General features: G+C 40.9%; 1 long non-coding RNA gene across 3 annotated transcripts in view; it reads right to left on the reverse strand.

The window, feature by feature from the left end:
- Positions 1 to 20,870, reverse strand: part of LOC138439360 (uncharacterized) — a 70,605-nt gene that overhangs the window by 13,521 nt on the left and 36,214 nt on the right. For 2 of the 3 annotated variants that reach the window (XR_011256693.1, XR_011256692.1), the window contains one exon: positions 16,767 to 16,843. The exons of the other annotated variant lie outside the window; for it this stretch is intronic. This is a non-coding gene — a long non-coding RNA (uncharacterized lncRNA). The remainder of the gene's footprint in view (positions 1 to 16,766; positions 16,844 to 20,870) is intronic. 3 annotated transcript variants of the gene reach the window in all.

The following is a 20,870-nucleotide window of genomic DNA, read 5'->3' on the forward strand; positions in this document are numbered from 1 at the left end:
ATGTTTGTTTGTTGTTAATCAAGCTTCCTTCCATGCACAGAGCCTCCCTCCTTTACCTGTCTTACTCGTATTTCTGAGTGAAGTTGGCATTAGAAGTAGAATAACTGGGGAACCTCTGTGGAGAAGCTCTAGATTTGGAACAGCTGAACAGTCTAAGTTAGTGATGCTGATTCTCTTAAAGTTAACTGGAATGTCTTGCAAGACAAGCAAATTTTTTGTATTTGGATAGAACTGGTTTATAAAATTTTCATATGACCTCCTTAAGATTTGAGGTATTTTATTCTTTGGGAAGTTATAATCTATTTTACCAAATAGTGTCATGAAGTATTTATCTTAATTACAATTTATCATCATCTTATCCTCTGATGAAAAATTTTCAGTGACAAAATATGTGAGGAGTTCCATAGTCTTAAAAATTCTTTTGGGGGTTATGTAAGCAACATATTTAAGGATTCCTGGGCTAAGAAAATACACTTCAAGTAAAGGAGGCCCTGCTTTTTTCCTTTCTAGGAGCCAGTGGCTAATTATAGGCACCCAAGACACCTGATTAGGATTCCAGACTGATGGCAGCCCTTTGCTTTTGTGGATAGGAATCAAGTTTATTTCAATAAAGTAATTTTCCCCCTTTTTTCTCAATTTAACACCCACAGTGACAGATTCCACTGTCACACAGCCGCAGGCACATGAGTGGTCTTTATACAAGGATCTTACATAAGGGTACAATTGCCTCCTGCAACTTTTTCCCCAAACTGTATAAACCCCGCTCTTCACTTTTCAGAGACATCCCTTCCCCCATCCTGCTTGTTGGTGGGTGAAAGAGAAATTACTCCAAATAGCAAAGAGATCACTTTTGTTATTTCCAATCAGTGGTGAGATTGAAAAGTGAAATGTGAGGGGCTGTATGTTTTTTTCAGATAGGATGAATCACTGGCATGCAGCTTTTTGAAGGGTGTCTAAATCATTTCACATAGCACACTTTAAAATAAAAGCCCTCCCATAAGGTTGAAGCATCTGGCATGATATATGTTCTTCCAGATTTCTCAAGAGTCTGAGCTTCCCAAGGCACGCTGTGCCCCACCTTTCAGGTTTTTTTCCTACTTAATTTTCTGGCATGTCTCCCTGTCAGGTCCTGCATATCATTCTCATTACTGCTGACTTTGAATCTGTAGTCTTGGCGTAAGTTTGGAAAATTCCAACGAGTAATGTCCTACCAGTTTTTAGGCCAGAAGTAGAATTCTAACAAGATCTGCTTGTTGCTCACAGAGTCGGTGACTCTTGGAAGATGATTACAATCGGCTGTCAGGATTTAGATGGGCTACAACCCCTCAAATCTCAAGCCCTCAACTCTCTCTCTTGACCCCAGGCCTGCATTTCCGACTGTTTTCTGTGCATGATCTTCTTGAAAACCCATGGTGGCGTCAAACTCAAGATGTCCATGCTGGAACTGCTAGCCTTCCCCTTTAATGTTTTCTGCAGGGGTGCTCCACCAGGTTAAGCTTCCTGTGGTACTGTTTGGTTTCTGTCACATCCTCTAGGATAAAAGTCTCCGGTGGTTCACCATTGTCTATAAGATAAAATACAGATTCTTTTCCTGGTATTCAAAGTCCTGATACTCCAGTTGGACTGGTTCATTTTATATTGCCCAAGCAAGCCGCCTACTTAAGTCTGTCAGGTTTTTGGTCAAATGTTCTCACATTCTGGAATGTTCTATTCTTATCTATTTATTTTTCCTACAAATATTCATGTTGCTCTTCTAATTTAACCCAGATTGCTTGGCTTTCCCCTCATTTCCTTGAAGTCTCTGCTCAAATGTCATCACATGAGTAAGGCTTTTCTTTAACACTCTTTAATATTAATATTAATATTACAAAAAGTTACCCCTGACTATCTCCCACACTTTCTTTTTTTTTTCCCCATTTAGGTTGTTACAGAATATTGAGCAGAATTGCCTGTGCTGTACAGTAGGTCTTGGTTGGTTATTCATTTTATTTTATTTTTTTAAGTTTTGAATTTTCTTTTTTTTTTTTTTTTTACTTTATTTTACTTTACAATACTGTATTGGTTTTGCCAAACATTGACATGAATCCACCACGGGTGTACATGCGTTCCCAAACATGAACCCCCCTCCCACCTCCCTCCCCATAACATCTCTCTGTCTCCCACACTTTCTATCCCTATCCTTTCTGCTTTATTTATTTTTTTCCACAGGACTTATCACCATGTTATTTATTCCTGTATTGTTTATCTGCCTCCAAGGGGACAGAAGCAGATGATATTAAATAGAGGTGGCAAGTATACACAGAAGAACTGTACAAAAAAGATCTTCACGACCAAGATAATCATGATGGTGTGATCACTCACCTAGAGCCAGACATCCCGGAATGTGAAGTCAAGTGGACCCTAGAAAGCATCACTACGAACAAAGCTAGTGGAGGTGATGGAATTCCAGTGGAGCTATTTCAAATCCTGAAAGATGATGCTGTGAAAGTGCTGCACTCAATATGCCAGCAAATTCGGAAAACTCAGCAGTGGCCACAGGACTGGAAAAGGTCAGTTTTCATTCCAATCCCAAAGAAAGGCAATGCCAAAGAATGCTCAAACTACCGCACAATTGCACTCATCTCACAAGCTAGTAAAGTAATGCTCAAAATTCTCCAAGACAGGCTTCAGCAATATGTGAACCATGAACTTCCAGATGTTCAAGCTGGTTTTAGAAAAGGCAGAGGAACCAGAGATCAAATTGCCAACATCTGCTGGATCATGGAAAAAGCAAGAGAGTTCCAGAAAAACATCTATTTCTGCTTTATTGACTATGCCAAAGCCGTTGACTGTGTGGACCACAATAAACTGTGGAAAATTCTGAAAGAGATGGGAATACCAGACCACCTGACCTGCCCCTTGAGAAACCTGTATGCAGGTCAGGAAGTAAGAGTTAGAACTGGACATGGAACAGCAGACTGGTTCCAAATAGGAAAAGGAGTACGTCAAGGCTGTATGTTGTCACCCTGCTTATTTAACTTCTATGCAGAGTACATCATGAGAGACACTGGGCTGGAAGAAGCACAAACTGGAATCAAGACTGAAAGGAGAAATCTCAATAACCTCAGATATGCAGATGACATCACCATTATGGCAGAAAGTGAAGAAGAGCTAAAAAGCCTCTTGATGAAAGGGAAGAGGAGAGTGAAAAAGTTGGCTCAAACCTCAACATTAAGAAAATGAAGATCATGGCATCTGGTCCCATCACTACATGGGAAATAGATGGGGAAACAGTGGAAACAGTGTCAGACTTTATTTTTTGGGCTCCAAAATCACTGCAGATGGTGAATGCAGCCATGAAATTAAAAGATGCTTACTCCTTGGAAGAAAAGTTATGACCAACCTAGATAGCATATTCAAAAGCAGAGACATTGCTTTGCCAACAAAGGTCCATCTAGTCAAGGCTATGGTTTTTCCTGTGGTCATGTATGGATGTGAGAGTTGGACTGTGAAGAAAGCTGAGCACAGAAGAATTGATGCTTTTGAACTGGGGTGTTGGAGAAGACTCTTGAGAGTCCCCTGGACTGTAAGGAGATCCAACCAGTCCATTCTGAAGGAGATCAGCCCTGGGATTTCTTTGGAAGGAATGATGCTAAAGCTGAAACTCCAGTACTTTGGCCACCTCACGCGAAGAGTTGACTCATTGGAAAAGGCTCTGGTACTGGGAGGGATTGGGGGCAGGAGGAGAAGGGGACGACAGAGGATGAGATGGCTGGATGGCATCACTGACTCGATGGACGTGAGTCTGAGTGAACTCCGGGAGATGGTGATGGACAGGGAGGCCTGACGTGCTGTGATTCATGGGGTCGCAAAGAGTCAGACATGACTGAGTGACTGAACTGAACTGAACTGAAGGGGACAGAGATTTTCATTAGTTCTGTCCATTGGTGGAGTGTCAGCAACTAGAAAAGAACCTGGCACATAATAGGAATATGGTAAATATTTATGAATTAAATAAGTGAATGAATAAACTCTGAAAATACTTAAGAGCATTTAGAATGAGCCTGGCACTCTCCTGCATTCTGGAGAGGTGCAGTTCTTTTAGAAGCACACAGTCATGGGGAGAAAAATATGAAGTTAAAAAAATGGAAGTATTTATCAAGTTCAAGTGGAGCTTGTACATGTAAGAAAGAGAAAAGAATTACAGTATTATTCTTGGGCTTCTACTATGTTTCAGGTGAATTCACATTCTGGTCTCGTTTAAGTTTCACAATGATGCAATCCAGTAGGTTTTATTATTTCTAATTTTGTGGGTAAGAAAACTGAAGCTAAGTAATTTCTCCCAAAGTTTTTTGCTAATAGGTAGTTAAAATCAGAAGGAATTTAAAATCATGCAAAAATCTTCTCATGCAAAGGTCTTCTCATGCAAAAATCAGTATGCTTTGCACTATCCTCGGTTGCCTCTCAAGTTATTAGGGAATGAATATATTTAACTTAACCTGTGGAAGGCACCATGAAGTAGGTGCTATTTGCGTGATGAATGATACGTTCATCAAAGCAGAGAAAAAATGGCGGATAGCTACCCTCTGTGTAAACTTCCCAGCTCACCACAGTCCACAGGTTCTTTCCATTCTGACCTCTCATTCCCTTCTATAATACTAATTCATTAAATAAACATTTGACTATCTGCTATGTGCCAAGTAATGTTCTCTGCTCTGGTGCTAAAGTAGCGAATAAAACAAAATTCCTGTTTCCATGGAGATTTCATTCTCTAAATATTTTGTGTAATATTGGGAGAAAGCAGGACATTTCAAATTTAGAGAATTCAGATCAGTATTGTAGCTTCATTATAACTAGCAGAGGACCTTAGAGAAGTCATTTAAACACTCTGAATTTCAATGTCTATATTTGGAATAGGAATAACTACCCATCTCACCAAAATATGATATTGTAAGAATTGAACAGGATGAAAATACTTCGAACCATGAAGCACTGGATAATTCTGTCTTATTAAATGTAACACGACATTGATTTTAAGAAACACTATTATTTTACATACTATTAAGAAATTTTTAAAATGACATGCCATTGACAGTAAGACCCATGCCAATCTCAGAGGTGTCAAAATGTGGGAAAAAATTATGTATCTCAGAATTGTTGAAATATGGTATAAGAAAGCTAGTATTGTCATTCTAGTATGTAGCTACATATGCTCTATTATGTAGCATAAAGTTCAGAGAGGAACGGATTGAGCAACATACGATGGAGTAGATCAATAAGACAAGTGATAGAGTATTTCTTAGAGTATTTCTTGAGTCTATTTTTGTACATAATTTCTTCTTGGATAAAATAATTACAGCCTTTTTCTATGTTGTAGTATTTTGGAGCTCCAACCACCTATTTTCCTATGACTAATGCCACCATTCTGGTCCCAGAACACTGTGTATGCATGCTAAGTCACCTCAGTCATGTCTAACTCTTTGTGACCCTATGGATTGTAGCCTGCCAGGCTCCTCCATCCATGGAGATTCTCTAGGCAAAAATACTGGAGTGGGTTGCCATGCCCTCCTCCAGGGGGCCTTACCAACCCAGGGATCAAACCTGTGTCTCCTGCATTGGGAAGTGGGTTCTTTACCGCGCACGCCACCTGGGAAATCCCCCAGAATACTGCTGCTGTTGCTAAGTCGCTTCAGTCGTGTCCAATTCTGTGCGACCCCATAGAGCACTACTTGTGCTATTATACAAGATAGGAATAAGTTTTTTTATTTGTACAAGAAGTAAAGGTCTCTGTTTCAAGTCCTTATCCTAATTAATAGAACCACATGCACACAGTACCTTCTTCATGAAAACTTGCCTGTATCAGGAAAATGGTGCTTTACTAGAACATTTTTTTTTCAACCATATGGGCATTGTTAACTGCGTAAATGAGATCTCGCTCTCTTTTCCTCCTTTGCTTTTATTTCTTCCCCTTCACTCCTGCACATCATCTGCTTTTCCCTTTTGCTTTGGCTCTTAGGAAACCATAAGACAGACCTATACTTCCTTATAAGGTTCTAAATTCAGTTTCATCCTTTTTGCCTGAACTTTACTTTTTGTTTCTCCTAAATCCTAACTTATTTTTTCCAATATTTCATTATAAAATTTATTGACTAGAAAAATATGACAGAATTTTATATTAACACCCATATATCCTCCATCTAGATTCTATGATTAACCTTTTACTGTACTTTATCACATGCCTGTCCATATATACATCCTCCTTTTCAATTACTTTTTGATGTGTTTCAAAGTAAATTGTAAACATCTATACACTTTACCCCTATATGTTTTAGTATATATATCACTAACCCAAAGTCAATATTTGATTATAGTTCTTTTCTGTTTTTGAGTAATATAAAATTGACATACAACAAAGTGCACGTACCTTAAATACACCATTCAAAGATTTTTGACAAATGCATATATTTGTGTAACATAAATCCTGATCAAGATACAGAATATTTCCATCAGTCTAGCAAATTCCTTCATGTCTTTTCTTTCATCCTCACAACCGCAGAGGCACCTACTGTCCTGATTTTTTCTCCTGCTGTAGATGAGTTTTACCTGTTTTAGAACTTTATATAAATGGAATCACACAATAAGTATTCTTATATAAATCTTTTATCATTCAACATAATGTTTAAAGATTCATCCACACTGTTATGTGTACCAGAATTTGTTTCTTTATACTGCTGATTAGTATTCCATTGTATGAATATACCTCAGATTGCTTAGCAATTACAGCTGCTATGAATGTTTTTGTACAAGTCGCTTTGGAGAAATGCCCTCATAACTCTGGCCACATTTCTAGGAGTGGAATTGCTGGGTCATAGGGCAGATACATGTCTAATTTCATAAGAAACGGTCAGTCCTTTTCCCAAAGTGATTATATCATCAACACTACATGAGAGTTCAGGTTGTTCTATGTTCTCCCAACATTTAGTGTTGCCAGTCTGTTTTTTCAAATTATTTTAGTTTTTCAGGCACATAGTAGTATCTTGGCTTTAATTTATATTTCGCTGATAATTAATGATATTAAGTATCTTTTAAACTGCTTATAGGCCATTAATATATCTTCCATTGTGTAGTGTCTGTTTAAGTTAATCCAAATTGACTTGTATGGTTCTTCAAATCTTTGAGATATAGGAATTCTTTACATATTTTAGATACTAAAACTTTGTCAAAGGTATGTCTTGCAAATATTTTATATCAGTCTATGATATATTTCTTTGTATTTCATTAACACTGTCTTTTTACGAGTAAAAGTTTAAAATTTTGGTATAATCTATCAATTTTTAAATGGTTTTGCTTATCTTATCTAAGAAAACTTTGCTATTCAAAGTTGGAAAGATACTCTCCTCTATTTTTTTCCAGAAGCGTTAGAGTTTTCACTTTTACATTTAGGTCAGCAATCCCTCTTGAATTAATTGTGTGTCATGTGAGGTGGGTGTGTGTGTGTGTGTGTGTGAATGTTTATTGTTTTTCTATTTCAGTACCTAGTCCCAGGCTTCCCAGGTGGCACAAGTGGTAACGAGCTCGCCTGCCAATGCAGGAGATTTAAGAGATGAGGGTTTGATCCCTGGGTTGGGAAGATCCCCTGGAGGAGAACATGGGAAATCCCATGATAGAGGAGCCTGGCAGGCTACAATCCATAGGGTTGCACAGGGTCAGACACGACTGAAGTGATTTAGCATGCACGCAAGCACCTAGTCCCAGTACCCAATCTATTTTTTTAAAAAAACTTGCACTTTATACATTTTTGTAAGATTACTCAAATATTTTTGAAGCAAGCAACAATTGGATTCTGCTTAAAGGCCAAAGGATGCCTTCATGAGTCTTCTTACAGTGCTGTGATGGGTAATATTCTCCCAACATAGACTATTAAAATAGAACTCCACACTTCCCCACAATAAAAGATATTCTGTGTCCCCTTTAGCCTTGGCCTTGAGTTATTCACTTTCCTGCCTCTCCTGGGGTGGTGAAAGGCTGCTGTGCTCTCACTCCTTCACGAGAGTAGGCTTGTTCCTACTGGCTCTCATGGAGATGAGGCAGGAAGAAGCTTAGGAGGTTTGCCTTTTGGGTCTGAGTGGCCTAATGGGTTTTTACAGGCCTCCGGGACTTGTCTTCAGTGCTTTGGAAGGGCATTTGTGCTACAGAACTTTCAAAGGTAGAGCTATTAGACTCTGATGAGATCTGGAGACAGAACAAAGCTGTGCTCTGGTTCTTTTAGTAAATTTGATTCTGGTTTCTCAGTTCCGAGTGCCAGTTGCTAAGAGGAGTGTTTTCTTTATCCTCTTTTAAACTCTTTTCTACCTTTCCCCTTTTTGCTCAACAGAGAATCAAACCTTGTATGTATGTATGTAGTACATATATACATATGTATGTGTATATATATATTATGAAAGCAATTTTTCTGGTTGCAAAAATAATATAAACTTATTGTTGAAAACTTTGATAGTACAAACAAAGAAGAAAGCACAGATCAGCTATAATCCTACCACCCAGAGATAAGCCATGGTGGCATTTTTGATCAACTTTGATTCTGAATCTTGGCTCTGCCTCTTACTAGCTTGGCACCTCTTTGACTCTTAGCTCCCATCTGGAAAATGGGATGTAACTTCCTTCATGGACAAGCTGTAAAAATGAAAGATGAGGTATGTAGAATCTTTGGCACATAATAGATACTTAATAAATAAAAGTTCAGCAAATGATGTATTGATGGGTATAGAAAGTGAGTGGGTGTAGGGAAAAAAAATAATCTCAGTTCCTCCCCCCACCACCTCTGTTTTAAGTTCTCTTATTAAATTCCTTTAAAGCAGGCGAAACTAGAAAGACGGAACACATGATAGTGGTCGTTAGGAGCTGAGGGTGAGGGAGGAGTTGATTAAAAAGGAGCAAGAGAGAATTTCGAGATGGTGAAACTGTTCTATATCTTGATTGTGATAGTAACTACACATCTATATGTGATGTTTAAAAGTCTCAGAACTATAAGAAGGGGAATTTTACTGTGTAAAAATTATACTTCAGTAAACCTGACTTAAAAAAAAAAATCCTTTATAACAAAGTCATAAATTTCTTCACTGATTTAAATTGGTCCTTTCAGGTCCTCTCAGGCTTTCCCCTCCAGCTTCTCTCTTTTCTAGACACTTGAGGCTGTTTACCTTCCTGATGGTGTTCTGAATGTTTGTTTAGCTCTCCTGTTAATTGTCATACTGGATTCTTTGTTCCCTGTCTCCTTGCTTTGCTGCATATTTTATTTCCCTCTTTTGAATAGACACTCTGTTGAGCCAGCCTCAGCTGTGCTTAACAAACAAAATGTTTGGCTGTTTTGTGTGTGTGTGATGGAAGAGGCCTGAGCAGTGCAACCAATTAATTATAGTGAGTGAGATAAGAGAAAAGCAGATCCAGAGTCCTTGTGTTAAAGGTTAAACAGACATCCTTGAAAATCTTCTGGATTGTTCCTTCTACTATGAACAAAGAACATGGGACAATTTTTATAATGAAAAATTAGTAGAACACAGACAGTGGAATTTGTTTTAGTGGCTTGCTGTAGCTCCTTTAAAACAGATGCAGCTATTTGAGGTGTATTTGATCATATATCCTGAACTTTTCAGGACACTCTGGATATCAAATATTCCATGCCAAATTCTCTCTAAGATACTCATACTGTGTAGGCCAGACAACTGTATCTTGATTTTGATTCATACAATCTAGCTGCCAGACTCAAAAGTTAAATTTATTAATTTTTTCTTCATCTTTCCATTCTGCAAGTTTTTATTAGGCACCTACTACTGAGTGAGTGCTAGACTCTCAGTAGACTCTGGAGAAATAAGATAAATAAAATTATTCTTGAGAAGCTAATGTTCAGTCTGGAGGATGGACAGGCTAACAAATTTCAGTTTCTCTAGAAAATAACTGCATACAGGAAAAGACCAGAGGTAAGGCAATTCATGTACAATATAACTTACTCAGAAACTTTTAAATTTTATCATGTATATATATATTTTTTAATTGCATAAATGACATGGGGTGGGAGGTGGGAGGGGGGTTCAGGATTGGGAACTCATGTACACCTGTGGCTGATTCATGTCAATGTATGGCAAAACCAATACAGTACTGTAAAGCAAAATGAAGTAAAAAATAAATAAATAAATAAATAAAATGACACATGTAGGACCACAAAAAAAAACAACTGAGTTACTTTGCTGTACAGGAGAAATTAACACAACATTGTAAATCAACTGGACTTCAATAAAATTTTTTTAAAAAGCAAAAAAAAAAAAAAAAAAGAATATAGACTTGTTTTCCAACACCAGTACTAGGAAGATTTCATTACATAGCTCTCATTAAAAATATAGTATTTAAGTAAATGTATAATATAACATATATATGTATTTATATATATTTTAAAATTTATTTTCCCTGCACTGGGTTTTGCTTCATTGATGTGTGCAGCTTTCTCTAGTTGCAGAGGTTGTGGCTACTCTTTGTTGCCTTTCGGGGGCTTTTTCTTTTTTTCACTGTGGTGGCTTCCCTTGTTGCAGAGTACAGGCTCAGTAGTTTGTGGCTTACAGGCTTATCTATCCCACAGCATATGGAATCTTCTCGAACCAGGGGTCAAACCGGTATCCTCTGCACTGGCAGGCAGATTCTGAACCACTGGACCACCAGGAAAAGTCTCAATTTATTTATATACATATATACATGTTTATTTTTTTAAGACATAGAGGAATCTTTAAACATTTTTTGGGGGGGCTTTGTTGGCTCTCTGTTTTTGTGGGATGGCTTTTTCTAGCTGTGGCAAGCAGGAGCTACTCTCTTGTTGAGAATGCAGGCTTCTCACTGTGGTGGCCTCTCTCGTTGCAGGGTATGAGCTCTAGGGCGCACAGGCTTCAGTAATCGCAGCTCTCGGCTCTAGAGCACAGGCTCAGTAGCTGTGGTACATGGGCTTAGTTGCTCCAGAGCATGTGGGATCTTCCCAGATCAGGGATTGAACCCATGTTCCCAGCACTGGCAGGCGGATCCTAAACCACTGGACCACCAGTGAAACCCTATATATTTTTCAATAGGCAAGAACATGCTGTAATCCCGGGCTTTTACTAGTACAATTTTTGGTTAGAAATCTTACTCGTACTATCGTAACCATCTTGCAGTTACTTCCAATAACAGCTGACAGGTCTTGAGTTCTGCCAATGCCAGGTAACTTGCACACAGTTTTTCTGTTACTCATTCCGTTCAGTGGAGTAGACATTGTCCTTCCACTTTGTAGACTAGGTGGAGAGTGGGTTTTAGGGAGGGAAAATGACTTGTCTGGCCCCCCCCCAGTGGACTGGAGGTGGAGGGGAGGTCTAAAGTGCATCTGCCTGACTGAAGGCAATGTGCTCTTCTCCAGGCTACGCAGCCAGCCCTTCAGTGTTAGGGAGCTTTGAACTGCATATCAGGCATGCATTTATTTGAATCTCTGCGGCTACTGGAAAGGAAAGTGAGAAAGGGGGAAGTAATTAAGATGCAGCTACTGGCAAAGCATCCCTTGTAATCCAATATTCTTGCTGCAGCCAGAGAAACCTTTTAAGTGCCAATTGGGCCATGCTTCTTCACTCCTCAGAAACTTCAGATTTATTTATTAACTCATTATTTATTTTTAAGGTTTAAGAACTTTTTTTATTAAGGGAACACTGGGGTTCCCTGGTGGCTCAGTCAGTAAAGAATCCACCTGCATTGCAGGAGATCGCCTGCAGCACAGGAGACCAGGCATCCATCCCTGGGTCAGGAAGATCCTCTGGAGAAGGAAATAGCAACCCACTCTGGTATTCTTGCCTGGAGGATCCCATGGACAGAAGAGCCTGGCGGGCTGCAGACCATGGGGTCACAAAGAGTCAGACACGACTGGATGACTGAACAACAGCAACAACATTGGTTTATAATATTATATAAGCTTCATGGTACAACAATATTTTTCTATTTCTGTATACACTACAGCATGCCACCACCAAAGATTTTGTTTCTATCTGTCACCAGATGTGGATTGCCTCTGCCCATTTCACCCCTGCCCCACCCCCATTCCCCTCTTCCCTTCTGCTCTGTTCTCTGTATCTACGTGTTTGTATTTGTTTGGTTTTATTTGTTCCTTTATTCATTTATTTTGTTGTTGGCTCCCCTCTGTGTCAGGCATATGAATCTGTTCTATCTTTCCAGCCACATGTAGGCATACCTGCCCTCCCTCGGAGCTGTCCCAGCCACACTGGTCTCCGTTCGTCTTTCTCTTTCCCATGTGCTCTGTCCTAAGTCCTGTCCCCAGGACTTTCCTCGTACAGTTCCTTTTGCTTAGAAGAATGTCCTTAAGCCCTTCCGCTTTCTCATCCATCAGTTAACTCTGCTTCTGGCTCTCAGTGCGCTGTGGCCCCTTCAAAAAGCCTGTCCTATTGTACCAACCCTCTGCACACAGGCCCACATATTCTGCATCATGCTTTCACGGAGGCCACCATCAGATGGTCATTTACAGATAGGTGCAACCTGATTCTGTGAAAGTGCCTTCCCCTGGAGAGAGAGGTGGAGGGAGATACGGAAGCTGCAATTCCTGCTTACCATTATCCTGGCCCTTAGCACTGAGTGAACAGAGTAGGTATTCAAAAATAACTGTTGAAAGAAGGAATCCTTCAGTCTTTCCTGTCACCTCCACTAGACTAGGCTTTCTCATCCTACACTCTTAGTAGGACCCTGAACGTTTCCTTCCTAGTCCTGTAATTAGAGACTTGGCTGATTAGCTGATTACTTTTCTCCTTACAGCCCCATCAAGGCAGAGTTCATGTTGACTGTCCTCACCATTGTGAGCTTAGCACGGAGGATGCCCTCAATACCTATTTGTAGAACAGGCAAGCAAGGGGCGTGCTGACCAAAAAGGGAGTGATTCAAAGGTCTGAGTGTGAAGGCTACATGAAGTGGCTCATGATCTACTAATTCAAATTTGTATTAATTTAATAAACAATCTAGTAGTGTTATTAGCAACTCCCAAGCTAAATAAAACATTCCTGCTACAAACGAAACCCAAGGAAACCCTTCACACTGGTCCAAAGCCACTTCTTATGATCAGCTCTCTGGTCAGTGAAGGTAAATTACTTCTTTTCTAGACAGAGGCAGATTTTCCAAGAGAAGCTTAATCTCCAGGAGTCTTGCTTGCAGCACATCTTCCAGGGCCCTAGGAGAGCCTAGCAATGTGTGCACAGGCTCATATGTTTTCATAAAATTAGCAAAAGTAAGATATTTTAAGACAATTAAAAACGCTGTCTTGCTACATGCTGACTTCCCTTCTGCCAGCTTGTTGGGGGGATTAGAGTGGCCACGGGCATCCTGGGTCTCTGGCTAAGGGGAAGTTGAGTTGGGGACACACTGAGTTTGGATTTAGTGGGATATGTGATTTTTCAGACAATTCTGTGCAGAGTTAAGTCATGGCTATTAGTCTCACCATCGAAATGGCTTCTAGGAAAATCCCTACTACCTGCAGTAACATTTGGTATTGTGACATGAAGTTAGTGGCTAGTATCACTGAGGTTCCTTCTGAGAACTGCTTGCTTTGGCACTGAAGGCTATGAGGTTATTTGTGGTGGCTTCTCTAGAACCCCCATAATTTGTGATTTCTTGAAAATGGCCTTTGGATCTTTGCTCTCCTGGTCTATCCAATGGTGATCAGCCTCTAACTGCCTGCATTATTGAACATTTAGGAAGTACATAAAACACGCAGAAGCTTCATTTTTCCTAGCTGAACTCTGACCAGGCAACAAAAGCTCCTCCTGTGACACTGGTATGATCTTCATGGCACAGCTGTCTCTTTGGGCACCTTGAGTGCCTGTCACCCTTAATCTGATCCCTTACCCTTCTCATATGCCCCATGGAACCACAGGCCAAGAGCCACACTGCTCTCTCCCCAAGACAGAACAACCTCCCTCCCAAACTGTGCCCTAAAAAAACAGACCATTCATAAGAGTGAGAAAAAGGCAGACAGCAGGGTGAGGAGGAAGCAGAGAGAGAAGACAAGAGGAAGAAGATTGAAAGCAGGGTGATTAAGGAAAGGCTATAAGATGGGTTGACTGACAACGATGCAGAAAGGAGAACAAAGCTGAGCTCTTCCCTTGCCAGATGTGCATGTGTGGAATCGTATTCTAATCCAGAGTCGGTTGGGGTCAGGCGCCAAGGTGAGGATGGAGTATGCTCATCTCTCTCCAGGATCTCTGGAGGAGTTTCCTAACCGGTTTCCCAGCTTCCAGCCCTGCCCTCCTAAGTCCTTTTCAACCCCAAAGCCCAACGATCCTATTCAAATAGGAGTCAGCAAATGCCACTCCTCTGCTCTAATACTGTCTGACCTAACTTCCCTCCTCTGTCCCCACCCTCAGTCGGTTCCAGCCAGACTCACTGTTCCTTAAACGTGCTAGGCCTGCTCCTGTCTCAGGGCCTCTGCTCAGGCTGTTCCCTTAGGCTGGAAGACTGCCCCTTGAACGTCCACCTGCCACTCTCCATCCCCTGCATCCCCTCCTCACTCAGGCTCTTCTGCTCACTCCATCAAAAACAGCAACACCCTCAATGTTCCTGAGCCCCTTTCAGCATAGTATATCGTATATTTATTTATTTGTGTTGTTTAGCTTCTTCCACTAAAATGTAAGCTCTAAGGTGGGGATTTTTGTTTGTTCATTGCTGAATCTCCCTCTTCAAGCACAGTGCCTGGCACAGAGTCGGAGTATATTAAATACTTGTTGAAAGAATGACCTCATGAGGCAGGTGCTATTATTAAGCACATTTTATAGAAGATAAAACTTGGGCTTACCGGTGTAAAGTAAACTGCCCAAGATCACACGGTGAAGTGAAAGAGTAAGTGTTGGACCCAATCATGTCTGTTTCAAAAGCCTGTGCTCATAAATGCTGCACTGTAACACAGCCTTCCTTTGGCTAGGAATAGCTAAGAGCTGCTAATAGCATCTCACATCAGCATTTCTTTCTGGTTAACCAGACCACTGGGCCTTCCTGAGTTTGCAAGGTGAGTATTTAATGACAGAAGGGGATGAAGAATGAAATCTTTATGCATGTGCTGTTTGAGGAAGTGAAAGAACAGCTTTAGGTCCACTTAGTTGAGAACAGGGATGGGAACTTGATGAGGCTGACCCCACCTGGGGTGTCTTAGAGTGGAAGAGGGCTCTCCTCAAGGTAGGATCACTCACAGGCAGGCCAAATGCATGTTTGGGTAACAGCATAGGGGCTCAGATGGTAAAATGTCTGCCAGCAATGCAGGAGACCTGGGTTCAATCCCTGGGTCGGGAAGATTCCCTGAAGAAATGGCAACCCACTCCAGTATTCTTGCCTGGAAAATCCCATGGACGGAGGAGCCTGGTGGGCTATAGTCCATAGGGTTGCAAAGAGCTGGACACAACTGAGAGACTTCATTTTCATTTTCAAAGCAGAGGCACCAAAATAATGGGGGGGGGGACTTTTATGGTAGTAAGTGGTTATTTGATAGTTTCAAAAACATATAAAATGTGTTGTTGTAGGAAAAGTCAGAACTTTGCTGGACTGCCTTAAAGGCATTTGACTGAAGGCATTGCTTGGATATTTGATTACATGTGGCCAGTGTCAACTTCTCAGTCCACAGTGTCTCTGAAGGTCAGTCTGGCCCTGCTGACCCTAGTTGATGGGGCCAGTGGACTCACTTTATCTATCATTTACTTTCAAAAATGGTGTATATATATGTGTGTGTGTGTGGTTTCCATTATGTAATGAGAGGTAGATGGAGTAAGAACTGTTGCTTTGTAAATCGTTGAAGAATTAACAGTGGTGTTTTAGAGAAGGTTGATTTAATGCTGTTAATTTAAAAATGGAGTTGGAGGCCTGAAGAGCTCCTATTCTTGCTTCTATACCTTCTCTGTCACCTTTGTGACGCCTTCTCTGCCTACCTCCCCGGGTTCCTGTCCCTCAGCAATTACTCACTTCCTCTTCTGTGCTACAGACATTATTAAATTTATCATATCATATCACAATCATTCTTATCCACTGCTGATCCCCTGTGAGACTAAGAAATCCTAGAAGTACATGCCTTCTTCATCCATTATTGCACCTAGATTCATCTGTCTAGCACAGGGCCTAGAACAGACTGGAGGTTCTGCCAAAGGCAATTAGAAACAGATTTTGGAGGCTGGAAGAGTTTCTAAGGAAAATACCTCTTTTTTTTGGTGAATTCCCTAATAAGACATGCCAGGTACCTAGCATTGTCTACAAAATAGGTCATCCTGGAGTAATTGCTTCTACAATTCCTTGTTTTTTGCCAGACCTTCTCTGTTGGACTGCTCAGTGACTCCCAGCCGGAAGACGAGGCATGTGTGCTAAACTGGCCCTCAACACCTCCCCCATATCATGCCCTTCAAGCCCCAAAATGACAAAAAATAGGCTTGTGGTCTTTTGGCCTGCCTGGGCCTATCACTTCACTTCTCTGCTTTTTCGGTTCCTTATTCTGCAGCAATTATGAGCTGAGCTGAGAGACCTAAGCTCCTTCCAGGCTGTGAAATCTCTGAATCTTGAGCCTACTCATGGACAATAAGCAGTCTATAACCCTGCCTTCTTTCCACTCTCTGCAGAGCAGGTCAGACCTGGTTACCTTGGAACAAGACCTGCACCCTCACCAGTCCTTGGAGCTGCTGTTTGTGACCGACCTTTCCTTTAGCTGAGAGTGCATTTCTCCTGTAACAACACATCTGTCTTCTGCCGCCTACCTCTGTGCTCTGCTGCTGTATCCTCGATCTTGCAGGTCAAGCCTGCTCTCAATGTTCATTTCATCCAGGTTTTGTCCCTACAAAAACGATATGATAAATTTAGAACACTGCACATACCATGATGCTATTTGTGTAATTTATTTTAAGCTATGCATGTTGGTCTTTTGTCTGTTTGCTCTCAGATCTATTCTCTACCATCCTCAATCTTGAGTTTTGCATCCCTTGGAGTTACTTGTCCCAGGCTTGCTTATGGACCTGGTCCAAGAGAGCCAGTGATGGAACACCGGAAAATAAGAGGGCAGAAGCCAGGTTATCTCTTCCCCTTTCCTCTGCTTCAGATCTGTGTGTCTGGCAGTGTCAGGTCCATGTCTCCAGAGCCTGCTGTACAACCCTCTCTCCACGGGGCCTGACTTCTCCTGGAAGTGCTGTCGTGGATCCCAGGTCTCCCAAGCAGCCCCAGAACCAGGGCTCCTGTAATTGCCTTCTCTCTTCATCTCTCTAGCCCCAGAGCTGATAGTGGCTTCCCGCTCTTCTCTGGCCTCTCAACTCTTCCATCGCCTATTTAAAGTCCCTCTGCAATACCTAGGATGGCTTCTGTAGAGTATTTTCGACTCTGACCGAAATACTCTCAATGTATGAGTACGTTGTATATATGAATATCTATATGAATATATGTGTATGAAACCACACATGTATGAAAAAAATACAGAAGAAGATCTGGAAGTCTGCACATGAAACTCTGCACAGTGCTTTTATGACTGGGAAAAGGAATAAGGCTGGGTTGGTATGGAATTATGAAGCTGAATGGTAGTTTAAAAAAGAAAATTTTAATTATTTATTTATTCACTGCGGCATAACTTACATATACAGAGGGCTTCCCCAGTGGCCCAGACGATAATGAATCTGCCTTCAATGTGGGAAACCTGGGTTCTATCCCTGGGTCAGGAAGATCCTCTGGAGGACGAAATGGCAACTGACTCCGGTATTCTTGCCTAGAAAACTCCTTTGGACAGAGGAGCCTGGTGGGCTACAGTCCATGGGGTCACAAAGAGTCAGACATGACTGAGTGACTAACACATAACTTTCATAAGTGTGTATATGTGCTATTTAGATTTTTTTTACAATGACCATGTATTCACCTAATATCTAATATTAAAAACAAGTAATTAAAAATATAAATAATAGAAGTGAGGCGAATGAGGTAAAACACCAAGAGCTTTAGCTGAATCCTTAAGCCATGTAGGGGAAGTCTTGCAGATGACACCAACATTCATTCATGCAACAAGTATTTTTTATGTACTGTATGCCAGCATTGAGGGTCCATGAGTGAACAATATAGCCATGATCCTTGTTCATATTATCTGCAGTAATTATATACATGATTATGTCATTACTAATTAATTACAAAAAAGTAAAGAGGGCAATGACAGTTCTAACCTAGTCAGGGAGGGCTTCTCTGAGGAAGTGACTTACCAGCTGAGAGCTGAAGGATAAGCAGTTAAAGCTCAGTTGTTAGAGGTAAAGAGACAATATGAGATGGTCAAGCTGGGCTACCACTGAGTGCTTGCTTGGTTCCTGTTCTCAGGGAAGCTGCTGTAACAACAGAGCTTGCTAGAAGGTGTTTTGCTTTGAAACTCAAAGCAGGATGCCAGTCGATAGGGAGTGTGTGGAGGTTCTGTAGGACTGGTCTACTGCTGTAGCCATGCCTCCTGTTGGATCCAATGTTTGCACACCAGGTGGTTCTCACCTGGAGGAGAGGAAACCAATGCCATGTGTCCTCTGGTGGTTACAAGGCAGGTTTGGCAGTGGCTCAAAAGCTAAGGATGCCCTGGGGTCAGCAGTGGTAACAAAGGTACCCATGTCCATCAACCCCTCACCCTTTGATGGGAACAACTGATATTTTCTCAGCCTTAAGTAGAGTGGCATGCAAATATCCAAGACAAGCACTCAGTCCATCTTCTATTCAAATTTCTACTTCTGAACTCTTCCTGAAATGGAATGCTGGAACTTGCGGTAATCTGTTCGTGAAGCAGGTCCCATTCTTTCTAAGCTCTGTGTTTTTCTCTTTTTGTTTAACCTAATTCAGATTTTTTGCCTGTGTCTCAATTTTTCCGATTCATAAACATTTTGAAAATGCCTATAATTTCCTTGTTTTATTGTACTGAAAAGTCACCAATCTTGTTTTAGCATAAGCCACTAATTATTCCATGAAATTAAGTTATTAATAAAGTAGTCTATTAATTGCAATTGCAGTTTCATTACAGTCTGTTCAGGTCTCCCAGACTATGTAAAATCAGGTTATGTTTCCTTTTGATGTCCAAATTACAAAGGTAACAACAGGATCTCAGCTTGACCTCAGTGTCCTGCCGCTCTTTCTGGGCGTCCCCAACAGGATGTGTCATTCATGCTTACAAACCAGCTGCTGAAACCACACAGGTCCACCCGGTCCTTTCTCTTCTGCTCTGGCTCCTCCAGGTCTGCTTCCTGCAGGGCCACTTGGAAAGCATCAGTACTGTCACTGCCCATCATGAAATCAGCACTGATGGTGCCAAGTCCACAGTCTCTCCCAGTGCTGCCAAAGTCAGCTAGCCTTTGAGTTGTTAGAGCAGAATATTTCCTGAGCAAGCAGGGAAAATGGCCTCTTCCCTCCAGTTCTGTGCTCTGCTTTGTGACCTGGGATCTGAATGAGTGGTGCTCTGGACTGAGAATCATAAATGTTTCTTGTGAATAGTTTTCCCAGCTTCTGACTTTCATCTTTCTAAACCTTGGGGCTTAAAACCAAGTTCAAAGATCTAGGTGGGGAAAACAATCTGTACCACCCCTCGAACCTTCATGGTTCTTGGCTGTTCCAGCAACATCAGTGGGGGGTCTGTTCTCAAGTCACACACAAAGAACTTCCATCCATATTAATAGAGGCAAACAGATGCTATAGAGTCTGCGGGGGTGGTAACTGTGCTGATGGGTATCAATACCAACAATCTAAAATTAGGCTCAGCTGGCCAAAATGTATTTTATGTAGGGCTTAGTAATTTTAATTCACTCTAATAACTGAAATAACTAGTTTCAAGCAGATTCTGAAGATCAATGCCCCACATCACAATGTCTTCTCCAAAAAAGACCCAGCACACATGCACATTTATGTCAAAAAATTCACAAGAGTTACACAGGTGCAGACCTGTTTATCATGGAAACCAAGCCAGAGCTCCTCCCCAAGTCTCATGTGAGGTTGGGGTATGTGGCTGTGGTTTAAGAGCAAGCTTTGTGGTCTAGAAGGCTCTTGCCTGTGTGAGGCCCTGTTTCACCCTAGTAGGAGGCTTCCACTATTTCCTGGTGAAACTAGTAATACTGAGAATGGTCTTGGCGGGATATTGAGCTCTCGAGACATTTGTAATTCTTTCATTTAACATTCATTACGTCTCTTCCTGCTAGAGGATTTGGGGAATTTTTTGAAAAGTATAAAACATTCTTTTTAAAATTTTAAAATTTAAAAGAAGTTTGTTTTTGAGGTCATTGTGCTAAGTAAAATAAATCAGACAAAGATAAATACTGTATGATCTTGCTTATATGTAGAATTTTTTAAAAAATAACAAGTTCATAGAAACAGAGTAGATTAGTGGTTGTCAGGCTTGGGGGTGAGGGTAGAGGAGAAATGGAAGAAGGTGGTGAAAGGGTATAAACTTCCAAATGTAAGATGAATATGTTCCTGGGCTGTAATGTACAGCATGGTGACTAGGGTTAACAATACTTTATTTTAAAAGCTCTTACCACATGCACATATACATAATTGTTACCATGTGAGGTGACAGAAGTGTTAACTAACCTTGTGGTATTCATACTGCAATATATACATATATCAAATCATTATATGGTATACTTTAAACTTATACAATGTGATATGTCAATTATACCTCAGTAATGTGAGGGAAATGGATTTTTTAGTGAGCCAGACAGTTTAATTACATTTATGGATTCTCTCAATTAATGCTCATATAAGGTAAAAGCTACTATTAGCTTTATCTTATAAATGAGGAAAGCGAAACTGAGGACACAGCAGAGCTCACATGGCAGAGTTAGGATTCAGACCTGGATAGCCAGATTCTATAA

This window comes from Ovis canadensis, chromosome 4 (genome assembly GCF_042477335.2).
Source record: "Ovis canadensis isolate MfBH-ARS-UI-01 breed Bighorn chromosome 4, ARS-UI_OviCan_v2, whole genome shotgun sequence".
Lineage (NCBI taxonomy): Eukaryota > Metazoa > Chordata > Mammalia > Artiodactyla > Bovidae > Ovis > Ovis canadensis.